The sequence below is a fragment of the Geotrypetes seraphini genome, chromosome 2 (genome assembly GCF_902459505.1).
Source record: "Geotrypetes seraphini chromosome 2, aGeoSer1.1, whole genome shotgun sequence".
NCBI classification, from domain to species: Eukaryota; Metazoa; Chordata; class Amphibia; order Gymnophiona; family Dermophiidae; genus Geotrypetes; species Geotrypetes seraphini.
In genome coordinates, this window is record NC_047085.1 from 192,504,121 (window position 1) to 192,520,820 (window position 16,700).

The window sequence follows — 16,700 nt, forward strand, 5'->3', positions numbered from 1 at the left end:
AAGACTTACTCCAGCCCATCTACACCCTCCCAGCCATTGAAGCCCTCCCCTGCCCATCCTCCTCCAAACGACCATATACAGACGCAGACCGTACAAGTCTGCCCAGTAACTGGCCTAGTTCAATCTTTAATATTATTTTCTGATTCTAAATCTTCTGTGTTCATCCCACGCTTCTTTGAACTCAGTCACAGTTTTACTCTCCACCACCTCTCTCGGGAGCGCATTCCAGGCATCCACCACCCTCTCCGTAAAGTAGAATTTCCTAACATTGCCCCTGAATCTACCACCCCTCAACCTCAAATTATGTCCTCTGGTTTTACCATTTTCCTTTCTCTGGAAAAGATTTTGTTCTACGTTAATACCCTTATCCCAGGACAAGCAGGCAGCATATTCTTGACTGATGGGTGACGGCACCGACGGAGCCCCGGTACGGACAATTTTAGAGTGATTGCACTCTAAGAACTTGGAAAGTTCTGGTAGGCCGCACCGCGCACGTGCGAGTGCCTTCCCGCCCGACAGAGGCGCGCGGTCCCCAGTTTCTTAGTTTCCGCGGAGCTAAGAAGACGCGTTTCTCTCAACGGCCGTTGTGAGAAAATCTTTTTGATTCTTCCCGCTCGCGTAAACTCTTGAAGGAAATATTGTTTCCTTCCTTTTTTCTTTATTTTCTTTTCTTTTCTTTAAAAAAAAAAAAAAAAAACATTTGTTTTTTTCTTCTTTTTTCGAATTCGCCCTGGCGGGGCCTTTTGCCACCATCGAAGCCTCGGCCTTCGATTTGGCTGAAGCCGTTTTTACATTCATGCCCCCTCAACCCGGGTTTAAGAAGTGCCAGCGGTGTGCACGATCAATTTCACTCACTGACCCACATAATTAGTGTCTACAGTGTCTTGGTCCCGACCATCGAGCTTCTACCTGCACCCGCTGTGCGACTTTAAAAAAGAGAACTGAAAAATCGTCAAATCCAGCAGAGATTGCTTTTTGGTGCCGAAATGTCTGACTCTACGACACCGACATCGGCTCCGGCGCAGTCGGCACCCACCTCATCGATGCCACGCGATACCGCGTCGGCGTCGACTCCTTCAGGTAAGCCGGCTAAGAAGCCTTCCCCGTTGGAGCGTCCTCCAGTCTCGGTGGCAGCGAGCCCAATCCTGCCGACTTCGAGGCACCCACGGAAGCGCTCCGCCCCAATAGAGGTGAGCCCCTCGACATCGGGTTCCTCATCCTCGGGGCGTAGAGCAGCACCGCAGGTACCGCAGAAGAAAAAGGCTGTACCGGTGCCTTCACTCGAAGAGCGTATAGCTGCTGTTCTGCAAGTGCAGCTTAAGGAACAGTTGCAACACCTTCTTCCTTCACTCTTGGCACCGAGCCTTCCAGTCCCGGTCCGGTCTGAGCCACCGGTACCGACAGTGGAACGCCCTATTTTATCGGCTTCCACTTTGTCGGTACCGGTACAATCTGCTTCCTCGGTCTCCATGCTGGTTCTTGCACCGGAGCCGAGAGCTCACCATCAGGCTGTACAGACTTCGGCTCCGGTGCATCCAGTGACATCTCCCGGTACCGAGTCGATCAGGTCAGGGAAATCGCTTCGCAAATCTTGTCACCTAGAACCCTCCACACCAGAATCTCGGGACCGGAGTTTTCAAGTTCGAGATCCTGATTTGTGGGGTGATTCAGAGGATCCTCTTCTTTCTGAAGGGGAATGCTCTTCTGGTGACGAGGACCCTTCTGCTTTGGGACCTTCCTCTAGACCAGATGTGTCCTCTTTTTCTTCCTTTTTGAAGGAGATGTGTGATTCTCTCTCCATCCCCTTGGAGGCTGAGTCAAAGAAATCCAAAGCTTTTCTAGATGCACTGGATTTTGACCAGCCTCCAAAGGAATACCTTAAGTTACCTCTCCATGACATCTTGAGAGAGACCTTTTATAAAAATTTAGAATCTCCTTTAACTGTACCTGGAGCTCCCCGCAAGTTGGACTCTTTGTATAAAGTCATTCCCATTCCTGGGTTTGATAAACCCCAACTACCTCATGAGTCCCTTTTAGTTGAGTCCACACTCAAAAAGTCTAAGGGGGCTAGTGTGTATGCTTCAGTCCCTCCTGGCAGAGAGGGTAAATCCATGGACAAATTTGGAAAAAGGCTGTACCAGAATGCGATGTTGGCCAACCGGTCAGGAAATTACGCATTTCATTTCTCATTTTATCTAAAACAGCTTATACAAAATCTGACTGTTTTCGAGAGATATCTCCCCGACCGGAAGAAATCTGCTTTTCACCAAAATTGTTCCTCTCTTTTGCAGCTTCGTAAGTTCATGGTCAGATCAATTTATGACACTTTTGAACTGACCTCCAGAGCCACAGCTATGTCAGTAGCCATGCGACGGCTGGCCTGGCTTCAAGTTTCCGAACTCGATGTCAATCATCAGGACCGGCTAGCCAACGCACCTTGTTTGGGGGATGAGCTGTTTGGAGATTCCATGGATTCCACTACTCAAAAGCTCTCGGCTCATGAAACTCGGTGGGACACTCTTCTTAAAACTAAGAAAGCAACTCCACCTACCAGGCCTTTTCGTCAACACTCGGCCTACCAACGAAGATTCGTGGCCCGTCCTCTGCCACAGAATACACAACAGCCTAGACGTCAGAGACAACAAAGACCAGCTGCTAGACAGGCTCAGCAACAGCAGCAGGTGAAACCTCCTCCTTCACAAAAACCTACTCAACCCTTTTGACTTGGTTCTCCAGAACATAGCCAGTCTCGTTCCTTCTATCCAACTTCCACAGCCTATAGGGGGACGCCTTACTTACTTCATCAGCCGTTGGGAATTCATCACGTCGGATCAGTGGGTCCTCAACATCATCCGACACGGCTACTCTCTCAACTTTCAGACACTCCCTCCTCAAAGTCAACCAAGAGAGTCTGCTTTCAACACTCCTCAGTCTTCCCTTCTTCTCCAAGAGGTTCAATCACTGCTCCTTTTCAACGCCATAGAGGAAGTTCCTTTAGACCAAAAAGGACAGGGATTCTACTCCCGTTACTTCCTAGTACCCAAAAAAACAGGAGATCTCAGACCCATTTTAGATCTTCGTGATCTCAACAAATGCTTGCTCACAGAAATTCAAAATGCTTTCTCTGGCCACTCTTTACCCTCTTCTCAGTCACGGCGACTGGCTATGTTCCCTCGATCTCAAAGAAGCATACACTCACATACCGGTCAACCCGGCCTTCAGACAGTATCTCTGCTTCATGATCAATCATCGTCATTACCAATACAAAGTGCTACCCTTCGGTCTAGCCTCTTCTCCAAGGGTGTTCACAAAATGTCTGATTGTAGTGGCTGCATTTCTACGTTCCCACCATCTTCAGGTGTTTCCTTATCTGGACGGTTGTTTAATCAAAGCCGATTCTTCTCAAACAGTCTCTCAAGCCAGGCAAATGATGGTACTCTTGGGTCACATGGCCTCCACAGTTCATGTCACTCCCCTTGCACGTCTCCACCTGCGCACTCCACAATGGACCTTGGCTACCCAATGGTCCCAAGCGACGGATCCTTGCTCACGACACATATCTGTGACATCATCGCTTCGTCAATCTCTGCAATGGTGGTTGATATCCTCAAATCTATCCAGAGGTCTTCTGTTTCATTTACCTCCTCATCAACTGATCATCACCACCGACGCCTCCCCTTATGCCTGGGGAGCACATTTGGACGAGTTCCAAACTCAAGGTCTTTGGACACCTCAGGAAATGAAGCACCACATCAATTTTCTAGAACTCAGAGCGATGTTTTATGCCCTCAAGGCTTTCCAACATCTTCTCTTCCCTCAAGTCCTCTTGCTTTGCACAGACAATCAAGTTGCGATGTACTACATCAACAAGCAGGGTGGAACAGGATCTCGCCTCTTGTGCCAGGAGGCCCAAAAGATTTGGTCTTGGGCCACTTCTCGCCAATTATTCCTGAAAGCGATTTACATTCAGGGAGAGCAGAATTCTTTAGCAGACAAACTCAGCAGAATTCTCCAACCCCATGAATGGACTCTCGATCCTCTGACTCTCCAGTCCATCTTCGCTCAGTGGGGCACGCCTCAGATAGACCTCTTTGCAGCTCCTCATAATCACCAGCTGCCCCTATTCTGCTCCAGACTCTACTCTCCTCACCGTCTGGCAGCGGATTCATTTCTCCTCGACTGGTCCAATCTGTTCCTGTATGCTTTCCCTACTCTGCCTCTCATGTTGAGAACCTTGTTCAAGCTCAAGAGGGAACGAGCCACCATGATTCTGATTGCTCCGAGGTGGCCCAGGCAACATTGGTTCTCCCTTCTACTTCAACTCAGTTCCAGGGAACCTTTTTTTCTTCCACTGTTTCCTTCTCTGCTTACACAGCACCAGGAGACCCTTCTACATCCCAACCTCCAGTCTCTGCACCTGACAGCTTGGTATCTCTCGGGCTGACTTCTCATGATACTCTTTTGTCTCAGCCCGTTCGTTCCATTCTAGATGCCTCCAGGAAACCAGCCACTCTGCAATGTTACCATCAGAAGTGGACAAGATTTTCTTCCTGGTGTCTTCTTCACCATCTTGATCCCACTTCCCTGGCAGTGGAGACATTGTTGGATTATTTGCTTTCTTTGTCTGACTCTGACCTTAAGTCTTCTTCCATCAGAGTCCATCTCAGTGCCATTACTGCCTTCCATGAGCCGGTTCATGGAAAACTTCTCTCAGCTCATCCCCTGGTGTCCAGGTTCATGCGGGGTCTTTTCAATGTGAAACCACCTCTTAAAGCCCCTCCTGTTATCTGGGATCTCAATGTGGTTCTTTCCGCCTTAATGAAGCCTCCATTTGAACCTTTGGCTACCACTCCTTTCAAGTTTCTCACTTGGAAGGTACTTTTCCTTATTGCTCTTTCCTCTGCCAGGAGGGTCAGTGAGCTACATGCACTAGTTGCAGATCCACCTTTTACGGTCTTTCATCATGACAAGGTGGTTCTGCGTACGCATCCAAAGTTTCTCCCTAAGGTTGTCTCGGAATGCCATCTCAACCAATCCATTGTTCTGCCTGTCTTCTTTCCGAAACCTCACTCTCATTCTAGGGAACAGGCTCTGCATACTTTGGATTGTAAGAGGGCTCTAGCTTACTATCTAGAGCGTACGAAACCCCACAGATCAGTTCCCCAACTCTTTCTGTCCTTTGATCCGAATAAATTGGGACGTCCTGTTTCTAAACGTACGTTGTCTAATTGGCTGGCAGCGTGCATTTCATTCTGTTATGCTCAGACCAGACTGACACTGGAAGGTTCTGTCACGGCCCATAGAGTCCGAGCGATGGCAGCATCTGTAGCTTTCCTCCGTTCCACTCCTATTGAGGAAATCTGCAAGGCTGCTACTTGGTCCTCAGTTCATACTTTTACATCTCATTATTGTCTGGATGCATTCTCCAGACGGGATGGACACTTCGGCCAATCTGTTTTGCAAAATTTGTTTTCCTAATGGCCAACCTTCCCTCCATCCCTCTTTTTGTTAGCTTGGAGGTCACCCATCAGTCAAGAATATGCTGCCTGCTTGTCCTGGGATAAAGCACAGTTACTTACCGTAACAGGTGTTATCCAGGGACAGCAGGCAGATATTCTTGCGTCCCTCCCACCTCCCCGGGTTTGCTTCTTAGCTGGCTTATCCTAACTGGGGACCGCGCGCCTCTGTTGGGCGGGAAGGCACTCGCGCGTGCGCGGTGCGGCCTACCAGAACTTTCCAAGTTCTTAGAGTGCAATCACTCTAAAATTGTCCGTACCGGGGCTCCGTCGGTGCCGTCACCCATCAGTCAAGAATATCTGCCTGCTGTCCCCGGATAACACCTGTTACGGTAAGTAACTGTGCTTTTAAGTATTTGAACGTCTAAATCATATCTCCCCTGTCTCTCCTTTCCTCTAGGGTATACATATTCAGGGCTTTCAGTCTCTCCTCATACGTCTTCTGGCGCAAGCCTCCTATCATTTTCGTCGCCCTCCTCTGGACCGCCTCAAGTCTTCTTACGTCTTTCGCCAGATACGGTCTCCAAAACTGAACACAATACTCCAAGTGGGGCCTCACCAATGACCTGTACAGGGACATCAACATCTTCTTCCTTCTACTGACTACGCCTCTCTTTATACAGCCCAGAATCCTTCTGGCAGCAGCCACTGCCTTGTCACACTGTTTTTTCGCCTTTAGATCTTCGGACACTATCACCCCAAGGTCCCTCTCCTCATCCGTGCATATCAGCTTCTCTCCTCCCAGCATATACGGTTCCTTCCTATTATTAATCCCCAAATGCATTACTCTGCATTTCTTTGCATTGAATTTTAGTTGCCAGGCATTAGACCATTCCTCTAACTTTTGCAGATCCTTTTTCATATTTTCCAATCCCTCTTCGGTGTCTACTCTGTTACAAATCTTGGCATCATCTGCAAAAAGGCACACTTTTCCTTCTAACCCTTCAGCAATGTCACTTACATACATATTGAACAGGATTGGCCCCAGCACCGAACCCTGAGGGACTCCACTAGTCACCTTTCCTTCCTTCGAGCGACTTCCATTAACCACCACCCTCTGGCGTCTGTCCGACAGCCAGTTTCTGACCCAGTTCACCACTTTGGGTCCTAACTTCAGCCCTTCAAGTTTGTTCAGCAGCCTCCTATGAGGAACTGTATCAAAGGCTTTGCTGAAATCCAAGAAAATTACATCTAGCATATGTCCTCGATCCAGCTCTCTGGTCACCCAATCAAAAAATTCAATCAGGTTCGTTTGGCACGATTTACCTTTTGTAAAGCCATGTTGCCTCGGATCCTGTAACCCATTAGATTCAAGGAAATACACTATCCTTTCTTTCAGCAACACTTCCATTATTTTTCCAACAACTGAAGTGAGGCTCACCGGCCTGTAGTTTCCTGCTTCATCCCTGTGACCACTTTTATGAATAGGGACCACATCCGCTCTCCTCCAATCCCCAGGAATCACTCCCGTCTCCAGAGATTTGTTGAACAAGTCTTTAATAGGACTCGCCAGAACCTCTCTGAGCTCCCTTAGTATCCTGGGATGGATCCCGTCTGGTCCCATCGCTTTGTCCACCTTCAGTTTTTCAAGTTGCTCATAAACACCCTCCTCTGTGAACGGTGCAGAATCTACTCCATTTTCTCGTGTAACTTTGCCAGACAATCTCGGTCCTTCTCCAGGATTTTCTTCAGTGAACACAAAACAGAAGTATTTGTTTAGCACATTTGCTTTCTCCTCATCACTCTCCACATATTTGTTCCCAGCATCTTTTAGCCTAGCAATTCCATTTTTTATCTTCCTCCTTTCACTAATATATCTGAAAAAATTTTTATCTCCATTTTTTACATTTTTAGCCATTTGTTCTTCCGCCTGTGCCTTTGCCAAACGTATCTCTCTCTTGGCTTCTTTCAGTTTCACCCTGTAGTCCTTTCTGCTCTCCTCTTCTTGGGTTTTTTTATACATCGCTTTGATTTACGTGCCAAAAAAATGATTCAGCAAATTTTAATAAATTAAAAGAAATAAAAGTACCTGTAAGGATGATACTCTGTGAAAAATACTGTAACATGCAAAGTTTTTAAAAATGCAAAGCTGTGCATCTTTAATTATTTCTGCAGCAAAACTTTTCCGTGGACCCAACTTTTCTTAACAAAAGCTGGGCAATTTTGAGATTACCGGTAGTCTACTTAGACTGTTATTTGACTGGCTTTTGAAAATTGCCCTCTGTCATTGTCCTTATTTCTCCTAAACCTCCATATACCAAATCACAATAACTTTTAACATTTAATTCTATTCTATTCCACAAGAGTTATAACCTGCAGTAAATCAACACTAGATTCTAGGTGGTAACGGTGCATAAAACAAAACGGTATACATTCTTTAAACAGCATAGAAAACTATATGAAGAGGGGATTCCCCTGTTCATTGCATCTTTCAAAGTGCAGTGAGGAATGTTCCCTGAATCTAAATGCAGAAATTCAGCAGGCAGGCAGGCCTCTGGTGTCATGGCAATAGTGTATGGACTTCTCCCACTGCCAGGAGCAGAGAGCTACTATTAGCTCTTTTGAAAGAGTTGAGAGTTTTTTTCTGCCCGATAAACAGTGTAGAGAAAAGCACAGAGAGGCAGTTGGAGTCAGAAGGGGAAGGGAGTAGGGAGAAAGCTTCCTCCTCTCTGGTTAATAGCTTTTTGGGAGCTGGCAGAGAATTTCTTTAAGCAGCAGGCTATCCCTATATATGTATCTCTGGGAATCAGTGTCCCAGAACCCTGAATATAATCTCCTTTACCTGATAGTGTTCTGGCCTGCCTCCTAGGCACATAACCAGCCACGGGATACTATAGGAGGCCAGAGGCTACAACTATAATAAAAATGAGTCTTCAGAATTTTACAAAAAAACATTTTCCTTAGCTCTGTTGGAAGATTATTTCATAACTTGACACTCAAATACCCAAAAGATTTATTAGTTAAAGAATTCAAAATGAATATGTTTGACTGATGGATAACTACCGTATATACTCGAATATAAACCAAGATTTTAGGGCCCAAGAAATGGCCCAAAAATGGGGGTCTCGGTTTATATTCGAGTCACCTTCCAATAATGGTACTTTTTTCCTCCCCTCCCCACCCGATGAGCAACGCTGTTATCTTCCACCACTCCTTCCCTCAATGACTGACACTGCTATCCTCCACCCTCTCCCAATGTCCGGAACTGCATCTCTACCCTCCCTCGATGACTGGCACTGCATCTTTACCTCCCTCCGATGATCGGCACATGTCCTGTTTCTGGCACTTGGTCAGAAAGTCTGGGCAGATTTTTCTTTTTATTCTCTCTTGAGTTTCGCCATTTAGGGAGGGGAGGGGGACGCAGTGACGGCAGCAGCCAGCAACCTAAAAATTAAAGATCAGCTCTGGACTCCACTGCAGCATGTCAACTAAGCGGAGACACGCACAGCATACGCCAAATCACCTGATTGGCGAGTGCTATGCATGAAGCTGGATCCTCCACTCTCCTCAACCTTTTTCCCCTTGTCCCGTCCACCTCGTGCGCAGACACTGTACTGCGTGTTGAGTCGCCGCCAGAGGAGAGTCAGGCCTTCCTCTCTGCTAGTCCTGCCTACTTCCTGTTTTTGTGAATGCAGGACCCAGCAGAGAAGGAGGCCCAACGCTGGCGAGAGCAGCCAGCTGTAAAGACTGCCGCTGCTAATGGGGAGGGGGGGGCAGAGAGAAGAGGAATGGGGGCACATGGAAGGAGGAGAGAGGAAGGAGATGGTGGCACATGGATGGAGGGAAGGGGAAGAGATGGTGAGATGGAAGCAGAAAAATGGAAGAAAACTGAACATGAAAATCAGTGTCAAAGAAGGATGTAGAAAATTTATATGTTGTTTTTATATTTTGCCACTTAATTAATGTTGTGTGTCACACTAACAACTTGTATAAATGCGCTGTCTCACAAATATATATCCTTGCATAGGTATTCTAGAGAAAAACAGGGGTCTCAAGTGCTCCCAGCCAGAGGCTTGAGGTATACTTCAAAGCCACTGACTGATACTGTGAGCTATCATCGGTCCCGTTTATGTTCTCTATACCAATGACTAATAGTTTTTATATTTACATTCTCTTCTTACGTTTTTACGTTCTTTTTTATTTTTTTAAAAAGTATTTTACTAAATCAGTTCTTTTGCCAGTCTGTACAATTCAAAATTACTTAGCTTTTTTTCTTCCTCATGAACTCTTTATTCTCCCTCTCATTAACTCTACGGAAGATCTCCGTTTCGCACCCGTTCATTAATAGTACTACTACTTTTCTATTGCAAAATGGAATCTCCTTCCTCATAGGATTCCCACAGCATAAAGAGCGGAGAATCCTATGAGGAAGGAGATTCCATTTTGCAATAGAAAAGTAGTAGTACTATGTGGGGGATACTATGAGCGGCCCTTAGCGCTTTCCTGAAGAAGCCCCTTGTTAATGAACGGGTGCGAAACGGAGATCTTCCGTAGAGTTAATGAGAGGGAGAATAAAGAGTTCATGAGGAAGAAAAAAAGCTAAGTAATTTTGAATTGTACAGACTGGCAAAAGAACTGATTTAGTAAAATACTTTTTAAAAAAATAAAAAAGAACGTAAAAACGTAAGAAGAGAATGTAAATATAAAAACTATTAGTCATTGGTATAGAGAACATAAACGGGACCGATGATAGCTCACAGTATCAGTCAGTGGCTTTGAAGTATACCTCAAGCCTCTGGCTGGGAGCACTTGAGACCCCTGTTTTTCTCTAGAATACCTATGCAAGGATATATATTTGTGAGACAGCGCATTTATACAAGTTGTTAGTTTTTATATTTTGGACTGTTCAGGAAGATCTTCATTTCTTTTTAGTTCTCTGTGTGCAGAGTCTGGCATATTAGGGTTTCCTTTGTTTACAATAGTACTTTTAGTTTGTGGATTTCTATTTGAAAAGGTGTTTTTTCTGTTTTCTGCATGTATGACTGAGCCCAGGTGTTCTGGTGGGGACAGAAATCCAGAAACTTTGGTATTGAGGCCCCAAGTCAGAAAATATTTGTCGGCTGTCTCTCAGCTTTTTTGGACTTGAAACAGCCCCAACTGAAAAAATTAGTGATTACTTATGACACTAATTTACCCAGATTTCTAACCTCGGTTTATATTCGAGTCAATCTTTTTTTTTTTTTTTTTTTTTTTTCCCCCTCCCTTTTTTAAGGGAAAAAATGTTACCTCGGTTTATGTTCGAATCAGTTTATATTCGAGTATATACGGTAAGTTTCAAAGACCTGCTCAAAACAAGAGTTAATCCGATTGATTGGAAAAGATAAATAACTTATCAAACCCTCTGGTCCCATACCATGCAATAATTTAAATATCAATACGACTACCTTAAAATTAACTGACTTCTTGATCATCAACATTTAAAAAAAAAATATTTCATTTTTACAAAGAAAAAATCTTTTAACAAAATTCCCAAATTTAAAAATGTTAGTAAAAGGAGGAATAACATACCTCAATGAGAGAAATGAAACCTGTTCTTAAGTTTTGAGTCCACCTGCATAACTCATCAGTGAAGGGAGCAAGTTTGCAGGGCCAGGTTGGGAAGAGAAAGACAGAGAGTGATTGGAAGATAGGGAGGCTAAATGGTTAGTGCAGCAGCCTGAGAACTTGGGAATTGGGATTAATTCCCACTACATCTTCCCATGGCCCTCCATTGCTCCAGGTACAAACCGACCAAAACCTCCTACATTGTAAGTCCGCTCTAAACAGTACCTCTGTGTGTATCAATAATAATAAAACCCTTAGTGCGCATTGAAACTCTGTACCTCTGCATGCACAGTACAATATAACTGCCCAGCAGAGAAGCTTCTCAGTGCACTATATCAACGTTGGTGTCGGAGAAGCAGGCGTAAATCGGCAGCAATAGCTTAAATCTGTGGCAGTGGCTAGAGGGGCAGGGAGAGAGAAAGAAAGACAGGGGGTCAGGGAGAGAGAAAGACAGGGGACAGGGAGAGAGACAGAAAGAAAAAAATACAGACAGGGGGCAGGGAGAGAGACAAAGAAAGATAGGGGCATGGAGAGAGAAAGAAAGACAGAAGCAATGAAAATGGGGCAGGGAGAGAGAAAGAAAGACAAAGAAAGGGGGGCAGGGAGCGAGAAAGGCAGACAGAAAGAAAGGGGCCAGGGATAGAGAAAGAAAGACAGAAAGAAACGCCTCAGCACCCCATTGTGCTAAAAGTCTACACATCTATTTTAGCACCCGTTGATGTAACAGGTTAAAAAACTAGTATATGTATATTTCCAGTGCAAAAGGTGTGTCATTCTAGATATGCAGGTTCTCTCCCAATGGCCACAAGCCATCTACAGAAGGAATCCACTCCGGATTTTTTTCTTTGACTCTACTTTACAGGGAGCTCTTCTGCCATCTGTAGTTTTTTCCTTTTGCATGTAAGCCAAAAGGAGTGTTTTTATTCTGCTCTTGTTTTCTTCTTTTCTTCAATGCTTTTCTGAGTTTCTCGGTGTTTTAAGTGCTCAGAGCTTTCCCATTTGATTACCTGTGAAGAGAAGCCACTGACTACGGTCTGCAACAGACAGGCCAATCCCTGGTGGTACTTCTCTATCAAGCTACTGTTTAAGGCTGAGGCATGCTGCAGCACATTTCCAGTACAGGTCACAGTGAGTAAGGTTGTCACAGTCTGTGAGGTGATTCAGGAGGAGGTGGGTTAAATTTGCAAATTCAAAGGTTGCTGCATGTTTCCCCCACTTGAAAGATCCTAAAATTGCCATTTTCGCAGACTGTTTAAGGGATTAAAATAGTGTTGGGGGGGGGGGGGGAAATCTTGGCAGCCATCTTGGATTTTAGCACTTTTTTTCCCCCCAAAAGGTCCCTGCTCTTCTAAAACTGCAATTTTTGCCTCAATTCTTGTTGGGACGGAGTCCTTGGATGCTGATAACATAACTCTTTGAACCAGGATGAGCTCCTTACTGATTTGATCTCTCTATTATAATTTCTTTTTTTTCCTTTTTTTTTCACCTTTATTTTTCCTCCCTTTTTTCCCTTTATTTTTAATTTTTCTTTTAATCCCTCCCTTATGTTTTTTTCCTTTATTTTTTTCTTTCTTATTTTTATTGTATTTCTTACCTTTTTTCCCCTCTATTGGTACTGTATTTATTATGTTAAGTCTTTTTTCTTTTATGTTCTGCTAACCTAATTGTTTTTAATCTTTTTACTTTGTACATCGTTTAGAAACAAGATTACACGATTTAATCAAATTTTTAAGAAAACTTGAAACATGCCTGGATTGCACAAAATTTGCGCCTCTGCAGCTTCCTTGCTCCATGTACTGCGCAGCACAGGCAGGTGAGGCAGGAGCAACAAGCTTAGCATCTCTGGCTCTGGAAGCCTGTATGCTCTTCCACTGGGCAGAGGGCCATCTTCAGGCGCGCTCAGCAGTGCATGTAGCGGGAGTCGACAGTGTTTAGGCAGACTTCCTTAGCGGACAGACCTTGGATCTGAGCGAGTGGATTTTGTCCTCTGAGGTGTTTCAAGTCCTAGTTCGGTGCTGGGGTCAGCCTCACTTCGATCTTATGGCAGTGGCCAGGAACAGGAAGGCCGATAGATTCTTCAGTCGAAGAGTAGAGCCCAGAAGCAAGGGTCTCGATGCTCTAGTCCAGTGCTTCTCCACTTCTTCAAGCCAAGTACCCCCTAACAGATATCAGTTGAGTACCCCCACCCAAGCTCTGCCTTGGCTCCATCTCAGACCCGCCCAAGCTCTGCCCCAAACCCATCCCCATAATTATAGTACTAATTGTAATGCAATTTTTCATATACACACAATATAATCTTATTAATACATAAAGATAACCACAAAATTAAAAAAACACAAAGCACACTGTACGCAGAGAAAATCTTTATTTACAGTATATTCGGTTTTTTTCAAAGAGGTCAAGGCAGATGACTTTAAAATATGCAATGTCACCTCAGTAACAACTATAGAACAATAGACAAATATAGTGCATTTTGATCACTAAATTGAAAATAAAATCATTTTCCTACCTTTGTTGTCTGGTAATTTCATGAGTCTCTGGATGCACTTCCTTCTGACTGCATCCAATATTTCTTTCTTTCTGCCTCCTGCACGCTTCATCTCCTCCGGACCTCATTCCCTTCCCCAACCAACATCTCTCTCTGTCCCTCCATGAATCCAACTTTTCTTCCTCTCTCCTCCAACCCCATTGGCAACATTTCTCCCTCTCTCATCCCCCAGATCATGTGTAGCATTTTTCACCATTGCCCATCAGCCCCATGCCCATTTCCACTTCTAATACCCCTCTCCAGCACCATGCCACATCTGTCCCTCCATCACTATGTCCAGTGTTCCCTCTCCACCACCATATCCAATATTTCTTCCTCTCATCCTCTCCCATGTATCTCTACCTCTATCCTCTCTCTCTATGCCCAGTTTTCCTCTTTCTTACTTTCCCCATGTGCACCATCTCTTTCACCCTCACTCACACCCAACAATTCTCCCTTTCTATTCCCTCCCTCCTTTGTCCCAAGTTAGTGCCCTTTCCTCCCTCCCTTCTGTGTCCCATGTTTATGCCTCCTCCCTTTCTTTTCTGTGTTGTTTGTGCCTCCTCCCTGCCTTCCAGATTTTGTCCCAAAATCATGCTCCTCCCATGTCCAACACTCTCCTTCCCCACCCCTCTTTTCTCCCTTTGTCCCAGAAAGATCATGCCCCCTTACTTGTTCGAGCCACAGTCGTTCCTTCTGCCTTCAGCGGCACTTGTTTCAGGCAGAGGTTCACACGCTGCTGACCCACAAGCCTTCCCTCTGACGTCATTGCCACTCTTCTGAAGTCCAAGAAGTTGACTATGGTCTCTGCTTATGCTAAGGCTTGGAAGACTTTCCAACAGTGGTGTGTCCATGAAAGTATGGAACTGTATTCAGCTCCGGTATCCTTAGTATTGGCCTTTCTCCAGGAGGGTCTGGACAAGAGCCTCACCTTAGCTTCCCTTTAGGGCAGGGGTCTGCAACCTTTAAGACATAAAGAGCCACTTGGACCCGTTTTCGAAAAGAAAAAAAAACTTGGAGCCGCAAAACCATTATAAAACAAATCTAACACTGCATATATTGTTTCTTATCTTAATGCTATATACAGGATCACTAAATTGAAAATAAAATCATTTTTCCTACCTTTGCTATTTGGTGATTTCATGAGTCTCTGGTTGCACTTTCTTCTTCTGACTGTGCATCCAATCTTTCTTCCTTTCTTTCAGCCTCCTGTATGTTTCCTCTCCTCCAGACCTCATTCTCTCCCCCAACTTTTTCTATCTGTCTCCCTGTTCCCCCTTCTTTCTGTCTCCGTGCCGTCCCCCAAGCCACTCGGTTTGCTGCCACCGCAATCGGGGAACAGCCCCCAAGCCACCGCCGTCCCAAGCTTTCCCTGCAGAAGTGTTGCGCTGACCAGCATTCCGCTCCCTGACGTCAATTCTGACGTAGGAGAGGAAGTTCCGGGCCAACAAGGCATTTCTCCTCATTCCATCCAGCCTGAGCCCCATCTCTCCTTGATCCAGCATTTCCCTTCTGTGTCTGTCAGAATTACCATTCCACCTATTTTCCAGCATCACCCTTCTTTGTGTCCATCTCACCTATATCCCTATCTCACCACTTTTTCAGAATCTTCATTTGTCTCTGTCCTTATCTTTACGCCATGTTCACCATTTGCCCTTTCAATGTCTTTATCTCCCCCCACACACTTTTTCAGCATTACTTCTATGTCTCTATTTCACCTCCTCTTCATGTCCCCTCTGTATCTCTATCCTTATTCAGTAGGTCCTGCTTACTCTTTCTCTTCTTTGTGTCACTATCTCCATTTTCAGCTTTCCCCCCTTTTCCTTTGTTACTGCACCCGGTAGCCAGAATCTTTCCACCCTCCCTCCACTCCGGCCCAGCCCAGTATGAAATATTTCCTTTTGTTTCCCTCCCCTCTCTCTTTCTCTCTCTCTTCTCCTCCCTCACCCACGAGTCCTGCATCTGGCCCTCTCCCTTCTACCTGCACCTGGCAAAACCCCCCTGCTCCACGGCTCTCTTAAGCAACTCGTCAGCAGCGGTGATCAAGACAAGCTGCCGACATCGAGGCCTTCCCTCTACGAGTCCCGCCTTTGTGGAAAAAGGAAGTTGAAACAAGCGGGACTCGCAGAGGGTAGGCCCCGACGTCAGAAGCTTGTATCGATTGCTGCTGCTGAGTTGCCGAAGAGAGCCGCGGAGCAGGGGATGTGGCCGGAAGCAGGTAGAAGGGAGAGGGAGATAGGAAGGCTGTAGATCTCCGGAGCAAGACACCGACCCCGGCCAGGATGATTTCTTTTTCAGGCGTGCACCTTACAAGTCCAGCGTCGCGGGGGAAATAGCCATGCTGAGCAGTGAGCTCAGCACTACACAGATGAAAGCCTTGCTTGCTGATTGGTCCGGCGGGGCGGGGCCGCCGGACCAATCAGCAAGCAAGGCTTTCATCTGTGTATGTGCTGAGCTCACTGCTCAGCATGGCTATTTCCCGCCGCGACGCCGGACTTAAGCTGCATGCCTGCGTGACACACTACCGGAGCCGCAGCAAAGGTGGAAAAGAGCCGCATGCGGCTCTGGAGCCGCAGGTTGCCGACCCCCGCTTTAGGGCATTGGGCTCCCTTGTTTTAGAGCCCGGAATCATACGCCTTCATTGGTGTTACACCCAGATGTTGCTAGATTTCTTAAGGAGGCTCTTTGGATTCGGCCACTGATCAAGCCACCTTTCCCTTCGTGGGACCTTAACGTTGTTCTGTGCTACCTCTCTAAAGCTCCTTTTGAGCCTCTCAAAGATGCATCTCTTTTGGACTAGTCGCAATCACTTCGGCGAGACATGTCTCGGAACTTTAGACTCTATATTGTCTGGGATCTCCCTACCTACTATTCATTAGAACATAAGAATTGCCTCTGCTGGGTCAGACCAGTGGTCCATCATACCCAGCAGTCCGCTCGCGTGGCAACCCATAGGTCAAAGACCAGTGCCCTAATTGTGACTGTGCATACATTCTGGTTCAGTAGGAACTTGTCTAACTTTGTCTTGAATCCCTGGAGGGAGTTTTCCCCTATAACAGCCTCCTTCTTTTCTGCTGAAGGTGGTTTCAGCTTTTCATGTTAATCAGGAAGTG

General features: G+C 45.8%; 1 protein-coding gene across 4 annotated transcripts in view; it reads left to right on the forward strand.

Annotated features, from left to right (window-relative positions):
• Positions 1-16,700, forward strand: part of NUP153 (nucleoporin 153) — a 310,572-nt gene that overhangs the window by 178,615 nt on the left and 115,257 nt on the right. The window lies entirely within an intron of this gene.